This window comes from Dermacentor albipictus, chromosome 1 (genome assembly GCF_038994185.2).
Source record: "Dermacentor albipictus isolate Rhodes 1998 colony chromosome 1, USDA_Dalb.pri_finalv2, whole genome shotgun sequence".
NCBI lineage: Eukaryota > Metazoa > Arthropoda > Arachnida > Ixodida > Ixodidae > Dermacentor > Dermacentor albipictus.
In genome coordinates, this window is record NC_091821.1 from 221,210,962 (window position 1) to 221,217,900 (window position 6,939).

At 46.0% G+C, this 6,939-nt stretch overlaps 1 pseudogene; it reads right to left on the reverse strand.

Annotated features, from left to right (window-relative positions):
• Positions 1-1,469: 1,469 nt before the first annotated feature.
• LOC135919910 (U2 spliceosomal RNA) lies at positions 1,470-1,649 on the reverse strand (annotated as a pseudogene).
• Positions 1,650-6,939: the final 5,290 nt, after the last annotated feature.

The following is a 6,939-nucleotide window of genomic DNA, read 5'->3' on the forward strand; positions in this document are numbered from 1 at the left end:
TTCTGGCCTGGAATCGCGAAAGATAAGAGGTTGTAAGGTTTTCATGCGAAGAATCATTTCTGAGTGCAGCCATGTTTTGCAAAAGGCGGGTGGGCGCTTTCTACGTTTTCTCTTGGCTACGTTTTCGTATACGCTAACGAGGCCATTTCGCACTATCGTCCACCCTGCTATTTCTCTGACGGGCAGCGAGCGCGTGAGTGCTGTCACGCTTGTGGGCGCTGTATGGCAGCCACCCGGAAACGGAAGATGCCAAAAAAGCGGAGAACAGTGATTGGCGGTCAGCGCATAGCAGCCGCCTGATGCGCTATCGATATATACGGTAACTGCGTAACTGCGCTTCTTTCTTTCCTTGTCGTCTACACCTGAGATTTCCTTTCATCCTCGCCCCACACGACACTACAAGCTAAATGCGCCGCAACGGCGGTGGTACTTTTTTCTTAATAGCGCAAGAACTTTTTGGCTAAGAAACTGCGTATGAAGAGCGCAGCTTAGTGAGTTCCGCTCCTCGTTCGTAAGTGCTCTTTGCCATTTGCCGGCCGCCTTAGCTAATAGTATACAGTATACAGGGTGTCCCAGCTAACTTTAGCCAGAGCTTAAAAATATGTCGATGCACTCTAAGACGACGCGACCCAATGCATGTTGCTGACTATTATGAGAACAAAGACAAACTGCGCAAAAAAGAACAAGACAGAGAAAGAACCACACGACACATTGACTGACTATTGACTATTGACATTGACTGACATTGGCTATTGACACTGACTATTGTATGGAGTAAGTCACTCTATTTTTTGCGTTTTCGTTAATTGCATAATTAGGCAATATTAATTAACCAACTTGTGAAGCAATGAAGTTACGCAATCCAATTAGACAGTTCTAGAGCGGTTTGCAAAACGTCCGATTATATAGTTTCTAACTTTCTATCTGTTAGGCATTAGTTCTTTTTTTTACCGCTTACTGCAAATGCCCGCGAAATACAAATAAAAAATACCACGTGACATGCCCGCTTGCGCGCTGTGATTGCAGCGTCCATAAACGCGTACAAACGAACATAGCATTTAACAGGGTGTGCTGCCGCTTAAAAGGCGACAGGGCAGCGACGCAGGCGTGGGTTGTGCGATTTACGCCAGCAACCGTTATCGCTTGCGCTGCGATAATGGTTGCCCTGCCGCATTTTAAGCGGCAGCACACCCTGCTAAATGCAGAACGCGGAACGTTTGGGAACGCTGCAATGACGGTGCGCAAGCGGGTATGTCACGTGGTATTTTTTTTTTAATTTCGCAGGCCTTTGCAGTAAGCGGGAAAAAACTAATATTTAATAGATAGAAAGTTCGAAACGGTTTAACCACACGTTTTCCAAACCGCTCTACAACTTTCCAATTGGAAGTTTTACAGCGAAGCTGTATATGGCTAGGTTCTGGAAAAAAATTGCGTGCGTCCATCGAGCCGTGTAGATCGAGAATTTCTCCTCATACGTGGCCGATCCCAAAGACAGTGCAATACCAGGCCGACCCGCGGCGGAGGTGAAGCAAGCTTTAAGCACTCCACCGAATGGCAAAAATAAGTCTAATATCTTAGGCCCAAATACAACCTGTATCAGATATTAAGCTGATAAGAACATATACTACACTTTGACCCGCGTCGGCCATGCCTACGTTCGCTACGCCCTCTCTTTGTCGGCGTTCCAAGCGCTTGTGTATCTCCTTTCCTTCCGCTCTCCCGTGCTGGCGGTCCCGTAAACGTGCTGCCCGCCAGGACCGCGAGGCGGAAAGAAATGCGAACCGTTCATGGTGCCCGAATCCCGCAAACTTTTCACTGGAGCAACGGCCTAGTTTCAGAGAGAGTTTGCGGGGAAACAATTTTGTGCGGCCTGTGTTGTGTGCCACCGCTTGTGGTTTTCGAGTGACCCCACAACCAGTGCTGCAGGCACTGCTGGACGTCGACCAACGAACGATCGCCATGGTTAAGGTCAAGCAATGTGTACCCTCGGAGTGCGTGAGGCGCGTGTCTATTCTACGTGCCGGGATTCGTTAGCAAAAGATGTCGTGCCGCGTTTTGCAACAATACGTGGGTATGTATACCCCTCGGTGCCTCATCATCTTCCGAGGCTCATCATCGTGGCTGAACTACTAATCGCGCCTCGCCTTCCAGTTATATGCATACGGCGTTTGACGCATGGCAATGGACAGTCAACCATTAAGGGGCCCACGTACACAGCTTCGTTGGTCATCCACCTTCACAGAGTGGAATGGCACTGAATTTTTTGCTTAACTTCACTGCTTCAGAAGTTGGTTAATTAATGTTGACTAATTATGCAATTAAGGAGAATACAAAACATAGTGTGTCTTACTCCGTACAGTCAGCAACGTACATTTGGTCGCGTCGTTTTAGAATGCATCAGCATATTTTTAAATTCTGGCTAAAGTTAGCTGGGACACCTTAGCTGTATATGTCCGGCATGAGGATTCGCTGTAATTTTTTTTTCCAGACAATTATATGTAAGAGTTTTTTGGTGAATGCGGGCCTACATCTTGCTCCTTCCGACTTTAATCTGTTTGGGCCGCTCAAGGATGCAATGCGAGGTCGTCGATGCACACCGTGGTGGCTTAGCGGCGATGATGTTGCGCTGCGGCTATCGCATTTCGATGGGGGCGAAATGCAAAAACACCCACGTCCGGTGCATTGGGGGCACGTTAAAGATCCCCCGCTGGTCAAAACAATCCAAAGTCCCCCACTACGTCGTGCCTCATAAGCAAATCGTGGTTCTGGCACGTAAAACCCCAGAATTCATTCAACGAGGTCGTCGATTTTCCACAGACTTAGACGTGCAGGAAGCGGTGCAAAAGTGGCTTCGAGACCAGCCGAAAGTCTTCTTCTGGGAAGAAATACGCAAAAGTTTCTGGACCCTGCTGGACCGACTGCATTGACAAGGGAGGTCCCTATGTAGAAAAATAATTATGGCACCCCTACCGTTGTGTAAATAAATTATTGAAAGGAAAGTGTATATATATTTTTGTAACTGACGCTCGTATTTAAAGGTACACTGTATGAATATATTAACTCGAATGCATTCGTAGATTACACTGCCGAGAGAGAGAAGAAAGAAAAGGGAGGTTAGCCAGGCGGAACTTCGTTGGCTACACTCTAAGAAAAATCCCGGGGAAAACGGGGGTAACTGGGCCGTTATTCCTAAAGAGGGCGCTTTCGTCCCTCAATGGACTAACTGCATGAATGTGCGTACCGTGTACAAATGTCGGACAGTAAATGTTTAGTCCCTGGTCGGAAAAAGAGCAACGGCAGGATGAACGACAACAGTTACTCCCCATGCACTTCGCTGTTTTCGTTCGTGTCATGGAACGAAGCGGCGAAAACGGTATTGTCTATAAATCGTGAATAGTTCGAAGTTGTGCCATGCCTATTGAACTACATGCAAAGCAGCACTTTGCCTTTTCGTGAGAAAATTGCGTGAAACTTAAAAGCTGGAATGTGAAGAGCCATGCCCTTCGTGCGCACACCATAAGTGAGCGATACACATTAAACGCGCAAGTCATTGATAGACGGCTAGATTTTCTTGGTCAATAGTACCTAAGTCCAAGGAGGTTATGAACTTAACTGAAACGATGTCTAGTTCAAACGGGACACGCTAAGCGACAGAGAAATTGGCCTTCTCTCTCATCTTGGGTGCCCCAATTGAGCTCGCTACAACGTATACGTCGCGTAGTGCCTCAGTTTAAATCACCCTAAGAATAATCTGGCAATTTTTTTTTTTTTGCAGACGCTTACGACTGCAAGTACACTCAGCGTTAGACTCTACTCGCATAGCATACACAAAATGCCGAGTCACTTTTACACTGCCGCACCTGCACTCCAATGCTTAACCTTGTCTCAACATCCGGGTCTGTCAACCGACTTGGTGCGAATCGAAACAGCTAATCTGGGTTTGGTGACTCAAGAACTGCAAGTCATTAAAAGAAAACTAGAAAGCTTAGAGGAGGATAAATACAGAGGTGTAATTATATGTGTACGAGCTGAAAAATATCTCGCGGGGGAAGTACCAACAAAGTGAGCTTTGTAAGATGAAAAGGCTTACGCTAGAGGAAATGAAATATTGGAAATAGAATATAGTAGTCAGATATTCAGAGAAAAGAACGGTTATGATGACGGCATTGAAAGTTACTATAGAGAGTTGTTTGCTTGTCCTGAGCGAAAGGTGCCGGGCTACGAGGATGACTTTTGGGCAGAAATGCCGACGATATAGGCGAAGAGGAAACAAATTTATTAGAAATGAATATTAGTATGGGAGACATTGAAAGGGCTATTGAGGAACTAAGCTCGGGCAAATCTGCTGCTCCGAATGGGATAGAATAGGATAGGATTGGATAGGATAGGAATAAACTTTATTCGTCCAACGGTTATTCCGGGATTACCGCGTCATTTCACAAGGCGTTCGAGACGGATACGGCAACATCATTGCATGAAGTATTTTCAGAGGCACTCGAGCAGGGGACTTTAACTCCATCATTCAATCATGCGCACACAGTACTAATCCCAAAAGACAAAGATAGAAATATATTACGTAAAGTAACGGGATACAGGCCAATTACGTTGACAAATGTTGACTACAAGGTTTTCATGAAAGTTCTTGCAGCAAGGCTGCAGGGAGTTATGTGGAAGTTAGTTGGGCCGCGTCAGATATGCGGCATCAGGGGTAGGAAAATATTTACAAATATTCATACACCTAAGAGCATTTTAGAATTTTGCGATAGCGCTCTCCTCAAGGTAGCGATGCTGCAAATAGATCTAGCTAAGGATTTTGACATGGTACCACATAGTGTTCTCTTTTTATTAATTAATTATGTATGACTTGGTTCCGTAATATGTAAAGGCATCAAAATGGCATATAAAAGCTCATGTACCAATTTAATTGTTAATGGTGAACATTCACGACGCATACAAGTGCTCTTCCGTTCGACAGGGTTGTCCGTTAAGTCCTTTACTTTTTGCTTTATTTTTGGAGCCGCTCTGTAGAAAATAGTTAATAGTACAAAAATCAGGGGGTTTAAGATACAATCCTGTGAAGTACGTGTTCTAGCTTATGCCAATGACGTTGCCTTATTTGCTGCAGATAGGGAAAGTGTTAGCTCATTATTAAGAATTACTGAAAGGTTTTACGAGAAAAGCAGCAGTGAAATCAATAAGCAAAAGAGTATTGGCCTCTGGCATGGCCAATGGAATGCCACGCCCAGTGTTTTTGAAAATATCCGGTGGCTCACGACACCTAGCACTTACCTGGGGGTACCTTTGGATGGGTGTCGTGAGAACGAGTCACTCTGGCTCGAAAAAAACGGATGAAATGAGTGCGATGGCCGAAACATGGGGTGGCCGTGAATTGTCGATTTTTGCACGTGCCACTATTTGTAACGTTTTTTCTCGCAGCGAAAATTATGTATCTTCTGCAGGCACTGTATTGTACACGTAAGCACGTAAAATTTCACCGAATCTTTGCCACGTTTACCTGGTGTTCTACGTGGGAGCGAACATCAAGGACAAATTTGTTTCGTCGGGTAAAGAAAGGTGGTCTGTCGGTGTGCCACTTGTTTCTTCAGCAAGTTTTATCACGTTTCATATTGATAAGGGATGAAAGAGACCCGTTTCTGTTTTTTTTTTTCAAACCATGTTAACAGTTTCTATGCCTGATTTTTTTGTTTCTTCAGCCATTGGCCCACACTGCACAATTTCAAGGTTCTTGCGTGAAGTTGTAACGTCCTGTTGTTTCCTTAGGGCGAGATTTTCCCTTGAGTACCTCTCCAATGTAAAAAGAAAGCGTCTTATGAAGGATCTCATTGAGAGTGTGTTCCCTGTTCCATTGTATCGGTTAATGTTTCAAGAAGGGCCTGGGAAAAACGTACATAAAAGGGTTAAAAATATCTGGATACCAGCAAACGTTAAAACATTTTTCTTCAAGCTTCACACAATACGCGACGCGCGAATAGATGCACTAGAGGCTCGCTTCAGCAATCTCGAAGAAACTATCATCGCGTCCATCACGCGTACCATCCAGCGGAGCCTGGAGAGTGTTCACCTCAGACTGTCGAGATTAGAAGCCGCAAACAGCACGATCGTACCGTCGCATAGGGAAGCGGCGCAACACATGTAACAAGATATAAGCATGGCCCGACACTCATCGAAACAAAAACACACGATATGGCAGTGGAACTGCAGAAGTTACCAAAACAAACGAGCGCACTTACAACAATACCTGAAAACGATCCCCGAACGCCCAGACGTCATCATACTGCAGGAAACAAATGGTCCCGCCAAACTCGCGGGGTACCAGTGTATAGCAGGCAAGGCGGAGAAACCAAACGTCACCACACTGGTCAAGCGAGCGCACACAGTTATCGAACACGATACCAAAATCAGAGACATCGAAAACGTTCTCGTAGAATTAATTCCACCACGCAAGACCCGCAATAGCATCTTCGTACTAAACGTCTACAGCAGTCCCAGATGCCGCCAGCACCGCTTCCATGTCCTCTTCAAACGGGCAATCGACATCGCCAAGGGGCAACAGCTGTTCATTGGGGGGGACTTTAACGCAGCGCACACGGCGTGGGGTTACAAGCACGATCACCCCAAAGGCACCCATCTATGGGCAACGGCGCAATACGCCGGACTCGAGCTGGTCACCGACCCCGCGGCACCAACAAGGCAGGGCAACAGCGTAAGCACTGACACGACGCCGGACCTTACTTTCACGCGCAACACACGCAAAGTCACTTGGACAAACACCATGCAAGACTTGGGGAGCGATCACTACATTATTTCCATAGAAGCAGAAGGCGGTCCGCAGGAACACAATGCCGGTCGTCAAATGAAGATCACCAACTGGAATCGGCTACGCAAACATCGTGATGAGCAACAGATGGAAGACATCAC